The following is a 13,820-nucleotide window of genomic DNA, read 5'->3' on the forward strand; positions in this document are numbered from 1 at the left end:
AGTTTATTGCCACCAATCCTCTCCTCCTGCATTCAGTCTAGGGCCAAGGGAAGTTTACCCAATGCTGCCAAATTCTGACCCTGAAAGAATCAGTTAGAGGTTAGGAAATGGAGGCATCTTTAAGGACCCTGCTTTCTACATGACACATGACTCAACTACCTCCCCCGGCTGCTCTCATTTCTCACATTCCTCCCCTGAATCATTAATAATATCACACAAGACAAAAACATTTTAGTGATTAGCCTTAGTTCATTAGAAATATTCTTTTTCCCAGAACGTTTAGTCTCTATTCCCATTTTAGTGCCTTGAAAACACTATACAAGGAAATACATATGTAATGCTAAGGGAGCCCTACACTGTTAGTCGTACTGTCTTTCTAATGGCACTTTAAATCAAGGCAGAGTTGGCCCTATCAGGTAGATGTGAAAGATCCCATTGCACTATTTTGACAGAGTAGGGATGTGTTATCAAATATCTTGCCAATGTCTATTTCTCAACCAACATGGCAAACATTACACAATTTGGATTTGGTTTGCTTGGAATTTACTCAAGTTTTTAGACTGATTTGTTTTGATCTGTTTATAACAGGCATAAAGACTTTTTATTTCAAAAATATGCTTTATTCAAAAACATTTTGTATACATGCTGAGTTGCAAATGCAGTTGGGTTCTTTATATTAGTATATCAAGGAAATAAACATTGGACTTTGACTCTATCCAAACAAAACAAAAGACATCTCTTACTTGAGCTAGAGTATATTTACATGCATTTGAGGCACTAGGATGGTCTGCTAATTGAATAGACCTCCTCCATTTAACTTTAGCAAAATTACATCAGATAATGGTCTTTCCCCACTGCACCTTGGATGTAGCTGTACCAAGCTTTAGTGTGTCCCTCAGCATGTAGTCCTGAACCTTGGACTGTGCCGGTCTGTAACACTCAGTCAAGGTCAACTCCTTGTTCTGGAAGACCACATTTCAGACAGACCAAAGAGCTTCTTTCCCAGAGTTGATAGTCCTCCAGGTGCATTCGATATTTGGCTCAGTATGCAATAGGCATAAAGACTGCTCCGGGAGCCTTTAAATCAAGAATGTCAAAATACCTCCAGTATTCTAAAATCCCTTTCTCTGCTCGCCATCACAGTCACCCTTGCAACCACTAGGGGGTTACACAATCAGTGGGATTAAGGAATTGGGAATGAGGGTAGTGAGAGCCAGCGAGGTGAGGGGGCAGACCCCAGAGAGCAAACAGAGAATCTGTTATTGAACTGAAGGTAGACCCTGAGGAGCGCATCTTCAGCTTATGATGCTAAAAAGGGGTGGTGTTTTAATTTGAATTGTGCAGTGATCTCTCCAATGATACTCAAAGGCATTTGTGCTACAGCTAGAAGAGCAAGATAGCAATGTGTTTTGCCTTTGACCACAAAGTTCAGGCCAGTACATTCACAATCATTAGCTAGACATTTTAATAGATTGCATTTTAATGTTGTGGTGTTTCTAAGTGCTGTAATCAATAGGAAAATAGATTATTGTGGTTAACTATCCATTTTGTTACTTGTGTCAACTTGCACTTTATCAAGAAGTAAATAAATCCCGGAAGGGATTGAGAAGAAGTTGGCAGTACTTTTGTGTTACTAGGTACAGAGTGCTACTAGCCCACAAAGCAGCCCAATAAGGTTTTTTTTTAACAGATTTGTTTTCTGTCCCTTCTGGGTGGTCTTGCCAGCTCACATGAGGCTGGATGTAAATGGGTAAAATGCATGCAGCATGAAATCCACTCACTTCATAACAGTTACAAATAGCATTCTACAGGATCACAATCTCTATGTTCAACTAATATCCCACTGTAATCAGGCATGTGGGTTACTCACCCATCTTGACCTTCAATCACGTGGATCTTAGGAGCATGGATAGATAGGGAGAGGAGTAGCCAATTGAATCCCTTGAACTTTCTCCATCATTCAGCTGTACCATGCCTGAATGCCAGTCTATTTGCTACATCTCTTAATATTTTTACCTCCCACAAATTTGTCAAAAAATGATTGATCCAATGTCCATTGAAGATACCAGCCCCCTCAATTTTCAATTGCTTACTGTCTTCAAGCAAGAAACTTATGAATGGTATTTGAAACTCAGTCCACAAGTATGACTAACTTAATTTAATTGAGACAAAGAGGCTTCAAAGAGGCTCAATTCTCAGCTTTTGGCAGGCTGATGAAACCTTCATAACTAATTCATTTAATAGACATAATGGTCTCACTCCACTCCCTATGCAATAGATATTTAAAAGAATTAAGTGTACCTAAATGAAGGTTCTTCCATATGTTGCTTGTTACCTGATATACCTGCAGCAATTACTTCAAATGCAAGGGTCATATTGCCTGATATAAATACAAAGGTTTTGTATTTCTAAACATAGACATTAAATGAAGAGTTTGATTGTTTGTTTTCTCTTCAATTTTCAAGAGTACCTATTAATGTATTACAAAGTTCAATTGGATACCAAATTGAGCTCCTTCTGTAAATTCTTTGGTTGTGACATTTCCAGAGCATTTGATTTGCAGTGCAGGCACCTTTACCAGGTGGAATTTATATTAACACATGGGCATTAATGCAACCAAGTTGGAACATGGCTACTAACTGGCTCAGTAACAAGACAAAGAAAATCTTTAAACTGCAGAAGAAAATTCATCTACAATGGAACAGAGAACAGATAAGGGAAAGTTAATGGCATTAGTCTGTAAGTTCCTGTAGATAGTAACTGCATTTGAATAGTTCACAATTTTAGTAAGTCCCAAAATGCTTGCAGCCATTGATTTAGTTTCAATCACTATTGTAACCTGGGGGAGTAGGGAGAAAGTCTCTTTGTAAGCAACAAAATCTCACATACTGAAATGTGATAAATAATGTGTTTGATTGCAGGATGTCAGCAGTGAAGCCAAAAGTACTGACCTGCTATTCTTTGAGTACAATTGCTTAAGAAAACAAATATAAATTAACTATTTAAGGGAATTGGTTTAATTCTCATCAAGTATTCCACATTAACAATACTTACATTAGATTAAAAACTAAAAATCTACATCATGCTTAAAGAAAACAAAATAATCCAGAGTAGAGATGCTGCTGGGTTGTTGCTGTTTTATCAGTACAATTTGTCCAAAACCTTTCAAAGCAGTGCAGAAGGTTAAGGCATTCTGATTGCACATTACATTGAGAATAAATTATTTCACGTAGATTTGTACACAATAAGTGTGATACAAGTTGTGTGCTCTCAAATTGTCTATTTGTACACAGATCTTTGAAAGTTGCCACCCAGGTAAATAGTGCAGTGAAGAAGGCATATGGCATACTGGCTTTTATTGGTAGAGGAATTGAGTTCCGGAGTACTGAGGTCATGTTGCAGTTGTATAAGACTCTGGTGCGGCCGCATCTGGAGTATTGTGTGCAGTTTTAGTCGCCATACTATAGGAAGGATGTACAGATGTTAGGGGTAGGTTCTTTACTCAGCGAGTCGTGAGTTCATGGAATGCCCTGCCAGTAGCAGTGGTGGACTCTCCCTCATTATGGGCATTTAAGTGGGCATTGGATAGGCATATGGAGGATAGTGGGCTAATGTAGGTTAGGTGGGCTTGGATCGGCGCAACATCGAGGGCCGAAGGGCCTGTACTGCGATGTATTGTTCTATGTTCTATGTTCTATGTTCCTAGAATCAAATAGTATACCTGTTGAGTTTTTGTTAATAGTACCCATTTGTGGTGTTGGTAGACATTCAGAGAACTTTGCAAATGATGTGAACACTTTCTCCTTAGTCTAAAATGTTGTACCTTTTAAATTGGTACTCATAATTAACCGCTTTATAGATGCAATTCAAAGAGTGTGGCGCTGGAAAAGCACAGGCGGTCAGGCAGCATCCGAGCTGGAGAGTTGATGTTTTGGGCATAAGCTCTACATCAGGAACTGGGCCAAGTGCTGGCAAATGGGACTAGATTAGGTTAGGATATCTAGTCGGCATGGTTGAGTTAGACTGAAGAGTCTGTTACGGCAGTGTACATCTCTGTGACTCTAAATATTAAAAATATGAAGAAATTGAAAACTATTCAACCTTAATGAAACTAATAAGTGGCAAAATGTAAATTTTAAAAGATCAGTTTCAGTTACTTAAAATCAGATACATTGAAATTAGTTATTTTGTGATAAACCAATTTTTGGATGTATTAGTGAAATTGTGTCCTTTCTGAAATGTTGTGGAATCGTAGGAAGAGACAGCATAGAATTGTTACAGAACAGAAGTGGGACAGTTGACTTAACTGGCTCTCCAAATGAGCGACTCATCTACTACCACTCTTTCCTACCATCTTGCCATAACCTTACACATTGTTTTCCTGTAAAAGTACTAATCCTGTTCCCTCTTCAAAGCCATGATTGAACATGCCTCCATTACACTCTCAGGCAACCCATTCCAGATCTTAACCTGTCACTACATGGAAACATCTCTTCATGGCTCTCCATTACATTTTTGCCAATTTCCTTTAATCTATGTCCTCTCATTCTCGATCCTTCTACCAGTGAGGCAGTTTTTTTTTCTCTCTCTCCATCCACCCATCAAAACCATAGTTTTGGATGCCTGCTCCAAAAAAATTCTCAACCCTTCTTCCCTTAACTGCTCTCTCCCCTTAACCCTAAAAACATTTACCTCTCAAGTATTTATCGAACCCAGTTTCAATGACTTGTACTTCTTGTTAGCAACCTATCCTGCTCTCTTTGTCTCTAGGATGAGCAATAAATGCTGGCCCAGCCAATGATGCCCACTTCCAACACATAATTTAAAAGATCCAATCAGTAGTTTACCAGATATCAGTATCAATTCCTCAATGTTTTAAAATTTATACAGATGATTTAGGTGAAGAGTCCAAAGGTTTGGTTCCAAAATTTGCTGGTGATACAAAGTTGATTAGGAAAGTGAAGTTCTACAATTTGTTATCCCAAGTTGGTAACCTTTCATTATTCACCCATTCCCTTGTTTGGTTGTATCAAGGTTACTTTAGAAAGGATGTCTTCCCTTGTGGATACCTTTTTCTGAGACTGTATGAACTCAAGTTATAAAAGGAGCGAAGTTAACCAGGGATTTTAAACTAACAAAAAGAGTGAGTTTCGTAATTACTACACATGATAAGAAATAATATCTCAACACGTGTTCACACCTTGGAAATAAAACATTAGTTCAAAAAGGTAAAAGTGAAAAATAGATCAGTAGCTAAATTATATGTGACGTTCAGATAAGAAAATGTTAAAGAGGTGTTGTATTGCACCAATAGCTTTGATGTTGGTAGTAGAACAGTTGATTTTTTTTGAGATTCTTGGTTCTGTAGGCTGATTGAAGTTCCTTTGTCTTGATTTTATTTATTGGTTTGCAACACTCCATGAGAGAGAGTTTCATTTCTTTACCTGTGGTGCAGGGTGTTTATTGGCTATTCTAAAACTGTGATTTCCACAGCAGCCTAATGACAGCATAGTCTAGGGTTGAAGTCTGGTCTAACACATTTTGTTTGCCTGCCAGCTACTATATGTTTCATCTGCAGTTATTTTGTCACTGTAGTAATCCTCTGTTTAAAACAGAACCTATTTTCGAATTAAAGGCTAAAAATGCCATTTGTATTTTAAAGTACCTTTAAAAAGTAACAGTTTACCCATTTAAGGTGGGGATGAAGTAGGGTTTTTTCATCATTCAGAGTCTTTGGAACTTTTTATCTGAATAGATAGTTGACACGGAGGTTTTGAATATTTCTAAGGCTAAGATGCATGGTTTCTTGTGAAGCAAGGGGGTAAGAGAATTGTCAGAAATCTGGAGTTGTGGGTCAATCAGATTAGCCATGATTGTATTAAAATGGCAGAGCAGGCACAAGGGCCCGAATACATACATACTCTTGCACCTAAACCACATGTTCATGCTTGCGTATGTCCAGTTGCACCTGAAGCAAAAACTCTATCCCATTATGAAGATGTTTAAATATAATCTAAGTACAAGTTCCATGCTCATGTGCTAGTGGTCAACTCTGCAGGAGGGCCATGGAATTGATGAGGATGTTGTTTCATAGTAATTGACTCTTGGTATAGAACCACCATTCTGTCTTGTTGGCATTGCTGAGCAAATCTCATGTCTCCAATTTAGCACTGGCATACTGCAGTATGGATGATGCTGTCGTGAAAGAGGTCAATGTAATTCAGTTGCTAATTCTGAGAAGTTCTTGGTTCTTATCCTCACCTAAAATTCTCCTCTTTTTTTTTCCTGTGTTGCCATTGAGATGGAGTATCTGTAGGCAGTGAGGGTAAATGCCAAGAATAGGTGGGAGTATATATTTGTGATAGGCCAAAGGAACACTGTTAGTGCTCAATCAACAGCCTGCACTAGTAAGATCCACCCCATTGCCATCAGTTATGGGAAGAATTGAATATTCTTCCATATCATTACACAGTCTTTTCCCTAAAATCGAACTATTTTGAATCAGCACAGAATGAGACCGCTCAATCTGTCTTGTCTCTTCTGGATGTTAGCAAATGAAACGTAGTCTTTTGCCACCATCTTTTCCTCTCTCCCTGCAAATACTTTCTCCTCAGGTGTTCATCCGATTGCCTTCTGAAACTACAATTGGATCTGAATTCTCCAGATCCTCAGGCAGTTCATTCCAGATTCTATGCTACTAGTTCTTTGGATCAGTGACCTCTGGTAGATAACCCTTAAAGCAATGGAAGTAGTTTCTTCCTATCTACTCTGTCTAGAACACTCACAATTTGAAACATCTCTATGCAAACCTTCTGTTAACATATTTTCTCTAAGAAAATATCTATCCATGTAATGGAGGTTCGTTGTCACGGAACAATTCTCATAAAGCTTTAGGAAATCCTCTCTAAAGCCTCCATGTTGTTTTAAACGTACAGTGCACAAGATTGGGACAATACTCCAGTCGATGTTGAACCAGTGTTTTATAACTGTCCATTATAACTTCCTTGCTTTGTACTCTATGCTGTTGTTTATAAAACTCAGGCTCATATATATATATATAAAATACTGCGAATGCTGGGAAATCTGAAACAAACAGGGAATCCTGGAGAAACACAATACATCTTGAAGCATCTGCAGAGAGAGGAACAGAGTTAATATTTCAAGTTCAATATGACCATTCTTCAGAACAGTCCTGTACTCTCTTCAATCCATTCTCATCCATCCTATAAAGTGATGTGACCACTGTACGCAATACTCCAGCTGAGGTCTACAAGTGTCTAATACAATTTCACATCACCTCACGAGTCTTATACTTAATGCTTCTATTAATAAAGCCCAAGATATTTTACGCTTCATCATTTGCTCTCTCAACCTGTCATGTCACCTTCAGAGTTCCATGCACATGTACACCCAAGTGCCTCTGTTCATGCAGCCCCTATTTTATATTGTCTTTGAATGTTCTTCCTACCAAAATATGTCACCTCACACTTCAAATAAACCAAAGCACTGCAGATGTTGGAAATCAAACACAAATAGATACTGCTGGAAAAACACAGGTGGGTTTATAGCATCTGCAGAAAGAAAGCAAAGTTCTAAAGATGGGCCACTAGACCCAAAATGCTAGCCATGCTTTCTCTCCACAATTTCTCCAGCAATTTGTTTGTGTCAATACACACTTCTCTGAATTAAACCCCATCTGTCAGCTATTTGCCCACTCCACCAACTTGTCTGTCCTTTTCATGTTCTATTTTCTTTTGCTTTCCTTAATTAATCCACACTTGTAAAAATAGCTGGCAATTTTATCCCAACTTATCACTTCTCTTATTGTGTTAGGAGACACACAATGAATGGAGTTGACTTAACAGTAGAAGCTCTGAGCTAGACTCAATTAAGAGTCTGCACTTAATTTCCAGTAAAAATTCACAAAGGGTGCCCATCCTCAAGCAGTGACCAATATCTTCACTAATGTTTGTCCACTTCAGTGGGAGTCTCCCACTGAAAATGCTTCCAGTACATCACTTCCTTTCCTGCTACTGGCAAGGCAATGCTCACAATGTGAAAATTCACAGTGACCATCTCCATTGGTCAAGTTAATTTCCACTATCTGTGATTGAATGTGATTCCTGAATTTTTAATTGGTGGCCTCTGGGAATCCTGTGTCCAACATTCTGTTATTCCATTTTCCCAAAATTCCCAGAACTCATCCCAATGTCATGATCTAATATGCTAGCAGCAGAATTCAGCCCAATGATTTTAATCTTAGCCGCTAAGAGTTCCCATCAGCTGCTTTCTTTGTTGTTGAAGATGAGGTTGGGGCTGGAGGGGTGGTGCTAAGAAAACTGTTGAAGATAATTAATAAAAACATAGTTGCTTATTTGTGAACTAAACAGAATGTGCTTTACAATAGTTGTGGTTAAAGTACATTAGAACACAATAAAGGAAAATTTATCTTCCTTCTAAGTTCCAGTTTTAATGGTTGATCCTGTGGTTGAGTACAAAATGAACTATACATTACTGACATTGAACACCAGCCTGGAGAGAGGAAATTTGACAGTGATGAAGATGGGGACTAGGACCATAAAGGATTTTCATCTCTAGCTCTATAGGAGCACAATAACCTTCCTGAGAGAGTTGTGGATGTGGGTACAATTACAACATTTAAAAGACATTCAGATAGACACATGAATAGGAAAGGTTTGGAGGGATATGGGCTAAGAGTAGGCAAGTGGGACTAGTTTAGTTTAGGATTATGTCTAGCATGGACTGGTTAGACCGAAGGGTCTGTTTCCGTGCTGTATGACTCTGTGTGTTTCATTTTGGTGAACTGGAACTAGTCTTCTCACATTCTTTAATACTGTGAAGACTTCATATTTTTAATTATGCTGCTCAGACTACACATTTTAACTCCCATTCAAACAACAGCTCAACCCTGAATTTGGCTGAAAAACAAAGGGGGGCTAGTTTGCATGTTGTATTAAAATTTCTTTTAATGGACTTGTAAAAATCTTTCCCACCGGAGATCTCCAGATACAAGCTGGCCTGCTTATCTTTGAAGGTCCGAGAAAGGAGCAGTGTTGTTTTGCCTTATCAGTTCTACCTACAACAGAAAAGAAATGCAGTAAATAATCATTCTCTAATGTCTTTCTAAACAATGCAGGCTTGAGTCTCGCAGGTAGAAAAACGTTTGATGTACGTTCACAACTGTAATGCAGGAAATGTGGAAGCTTCTTGAGTGTTAAAGTAGTACCGTCAGGCAGATGGAGACTTTTCCATCGCACTCCGGACTTATATCTGTAAACAGGTTTTCCTGACTCAGGAAATGACTGATTCATCTCAGAATTCTTGTCTTCTGATCTGCTTTAACATTTGTATAACATTTGTATAACTGATTGAGTTAGAATCAATAATTGTCTCAGCTTCATTCACCCTTGTAGATATTTTGTTCCAGAAGTTTCCCTCTAACTGTGTAAAACAGGTTCTTCCTCACCTTATCCTTGCAGCTCTTTCATACAATCACAGAATATACACTGTTTTGAATATACTGTCAAAACTACTGCCTACACTCCTACCTTCCTGCAGTAGCCCATAGCCTTAAGTGTCACAACAGTTCAAGTGTTCATCCAAGTACTTTTTAAAAGTGAGGTTTCCCACCTCAATTACACTACCAGGCTATGCATTCCAGATGCCCTTTAACCTCTGCATGAAAAGGATTTTCCACAAATCTCCTCCAAAGCTCTTCCCTTCACTTTAGAATTATGTCCCCTTGTTATTGACCCTTTGACTATGGAGAAAAGCTGCTTTCTATTCACTCTATCCATGCCCTGCTTAATCCTATGCACCCCTTTCAGGTCCCCCTCAACCTTTTCTCCTTTCCAAATAAAACAACCCAAACTTATCCAGCTCTCATCTTTCCCAAAACCTTAAACCTGCATCCCAAAGTCCTTGTTTGATCAGCTATTGGGAACATCTGCCCAACTGTTGTACATTCTGTCTCTCTGTCTGTCTCTCTCTCTCTCTCTCTTTATTTCCAATTAAACCTGTTAGACTATAACCTGGTGTTGTGTGATTTTTAACTAAAATATGGTGAACAGAACTGTAAGCAATACCATGACAATGGCCTAACCAGAGCTCTATAAATGTTCGGCATAACCTCCCTATTTTGGTATGTAATGCCTCTACCTAGGAAGCTCAAGACTCCATATGGTTTCCTAAATATTTTGTCAAGTGTCTTGCCACTTTCAAAGACCTACGCAGATGAAATACAAGGTCCCTCCATTCTTGCACACTTTAGAACCATGTTGTAAATAACTACATCATGCTTCAATTGCTTTAACATATAAGTTTTTTAGTTTTTGGAAATTGTTATAACTGTCAAAAATGGATACTATTTGACAAATTGGCAAAAGCTGTTTAAACCAAGTGCTATTGAAACAAGCTTGGAATCAATTACAGTTTCAAGATTGGAGTTGTGTTGACTTACAAGGTTAACATTTGAATGGTAAGACCAAAGACAGCAAGAACAGGAGACATAGGGTTTGCAATCTTTGCAATAAAGGCATTCCTGGGAGATATGTCTGTTGTGGAAGTGAGAGATAATAGTTTAAAAGCCTTTGGTAAACTTGCAAAGATCTACGCGCATGAACCATAACGTCTCTCTGTTCCTGCACACGCCTGCATTGGATAAGAAGTAGAAATTTTAAATATTGCACACTCATATAAATGCCTATATGGGAATATCCAAAGCATGATAATCATCATGGAGGTTTGAGATGTTTTCTGACTTGAATTTTTCTGGGTATTTGCTGAGAATGTTAGTTGCAGTTTTAGTATGGTTTGTACTGTTTACAGCTCATTTGAGAGAAGATAGCCAAAGTAAATCATAGCTTATGGCCTGCAATTTAAGCAAAGAAAAACAAAATTTCATTATTCACTGAGTCTTAGACATATCTTCCAGTTAGAAAACTAGCACTTGACCATGACTTGTTACTTTCTATCTTCAAGCTAAAATTCTTTCTAACCTGACTCTGATCTTCCAATTTTACAATCCTCATGCTTTGCTAATGAGTTTTTCAGGAGTTACTTCGTCAATTGCTTTTTTAAAAATACATGCAGATAACATCCACTGTATTCCCTTCATCAACCATCTGTCACTTCATCAAAATATTCAATTATTTTAGTTAAGCGCACATTGCCTTTTACAAATCCCTGTCAGATTTCCTTAATGAACTCAAATCTACGTCAAGCACGCCACTGTCATCCACCTTTCATATGACCTCTTCAAAACATAGTATTTGTTACACAAAATCTTCCTTTATCTAATGCATACGGACTGTGGTTAATCGTCGTTCATCTGCACCTTGCTAAATGACAACTAATGCTGTCTTTCAGATTTTGTTTCCCCTACTTAGCCCATACGACTGACATTAGTTAATTACTTGGGCATCTTTTCCTCCCATAAACAATGTGACAATGTTAGCCTTGCTCCAGATCTCTGGCACTACTCCAGAAGCTAAAGGGGATTGGAAAATGATAGTCAAAGCTTCCTCCAGGCAAAACATCCACTTGTAAGATTGAAGACAGCTTAATATTTCTTCCTTCATCATGTTTATCCCCTCCAATGTGTTACACTCCTCCGCCTTAACTATAGTATTGGCTCTGCTGCCCTCTTTTATGAAAACAGACATGAGGGGCTGAATCTTATGGTTTTTTTTGGCTGAGTCCAAATCACATCAGGTTTTCTGGAGAGATTTTCACCATGAAGGACTGACAAGTTCTCTTGCCTTGTCTTACCAAACTCACTACATTAACTACCTACCACATCCCAATGGCATCCCTCACAACAGAATAACTCATTACACAGTGAGTAACTACCAGTTGTCAAATACCCCCTGCACCATCTTTAAGAAGCCACTGTGCACCTGGATGAACATTGGCATTCCAAAGCAGCCTCTGTTCACTCAAGAACATTTCATGAAGATGTGTGGGAACAGCAAAACGGTACCACACTTCTCTGACAGGAAACTGGAGGTCCTGGTCATGGGGTAAACGCTGTTCTCTTCCCAGAGGCCAGGCGAAGGGTGCCTTGCCACCACACCCTGGCAGCCTGGTCGGACATTGCCACCTGGGTCAATGCCACCTCTATGGGGAGGATGAATGCTTTTTATGGTTGCTTGTACTTTACTGTATGAATACAATAAAATACACTGAAAATCTTTCATTTGTTGCCACGAGTTGATGCAATTTTGATTAATTAAAGAGTGTGGAGAGGTAAGAAAAAGAAGGATATCAATTGCTTAGAGAGGCCTCTACTCCTTATCAACACCAATGATACCTGTGCCGTCATCCCTACTCCACCCCACTTTATCGGTCTACACCAGACCCAACCAATGTCGAAGTTGCCAATCCTCAGATGCTATTTTTTGCTGCTGGGCTGGTATTCTTCCTGTGTCACAACCAACCAACTTCAGAGTTGCATCTCTTACTCTTGGGGCCCACCTTGCCGCTGTGATGCCCTTCCACCAGCACCAGACCCAGCCAATGAAAACGTTGCTGATCCTCAGGCGCCAGCTTTCGATGATGGGCTGACTTCGTTATCATTGCCTCCACTGATGTACCAGCTGCTGATTCCGATGCCAGGTCCTGTGATTGCCCCAGGAAAGTAAGTAAGGGCTCGTTCTCCTCCGCATGCTGGACCCGCTCAAGGTCTGCACCTCCATTGCATGTTAAGAGTTGGGAGGTCATATTGCAGCTATACAGGACAGAGGTTTGGCCACTTTTGCAATACTGGATTCAATTCTGGTCTCGCTGCTATAGGAAGAATGTTGTTATATGGTGCAGAAAAGATTCACAAGGTCATGGAGGGTTTAAGCTATCGGGAGATGCTAAATTGGCTGGCGCCAATTTCCTCAGTGTTGGAGGCTGAGGGTTAACCTTAAAAGTCATGAGGGGCATGGATAGGGTACATAGTCAAGGTCTTTCTCACCTAGGTTGGTGGAGTCCAAATCTAGACAGCAAAGGTTTAAGGTGAGAGGGGAAAGATATAAAAGGGACTTAAAGGGCAACAATTTCACACAGAGGGTGGTGCGTGTATGGAATGAGCTACCAGAGGAATTGGTGGAGGCTGGCGCAATTACAACATTTAAAAGGCATCTGATAGATATATACCTTATTGGGATTGTATTATAGAGCCCCCAATAGTCAGAGGGAAATTGAGAAACAAACTTGTAAGGAGATCTCAGCTATCTGTAAGAATAATAGGGTAGTTATGGTAGGGGATTTTAACTTTCCAAACATCGACTGGGACTGCCATAGTGTTAAAGGTTTAGATGGAGAGGAATTTCTTAAGTGTGTACAAGACAATTTTCTGATTCAGTATGCGGATGTACCTACTAGAGAAGGTGCAAAACTTGACCTACGCTTGGGAAATAAGGCAGGGCAGGTGACTGAGGTGTCAGTGGGGGAGCACTTTGGGGCCAGCGACCATAATTCTATTAGTTTTAAAATAGTGATGGAAAAGGATAGACCAGATCTAAAAGTTGAAGTCCTAAATTGGAGAAAGACCAATTTTGACGGGATTAGGTAAGAACTTTCGAAAGCTGATTGGAGGCAAATGTTCGCAGTAAAGGGATGGTTGGAAAATGGGAAGCCTTCAGAAATGAGATAACAAGAATCCAGAGAAAATATATTCCTCTCAGGGTGAAAGGGAAGGCTGGTAGGTATAGGGAATGCTGGATGACTAAAGAAATTGAGGGTTTGGTTAAGAAAAAGAAGGAAGCATATGTCAGGTATAGACAGGATAGATCGAGTGAATCCTTAGAAGA

The sequence above is a fragment of the Chiloscyllium plagiosum genome, chromosome 2 (genome assembly GCF_004010195.1).
Source record: "Chiloscyllium plagiosum isolate BGI_BamShark_2017 chromosome 2, ASM401019v2, whole genome shotgun sequence".
NCBI lineage: Eukaryota > Metazoa > Chordata > Chondrichthyes > Orectolobiformes > Hemiscylliidae > Chiloscyllium > Chiloscyllium plagiosum.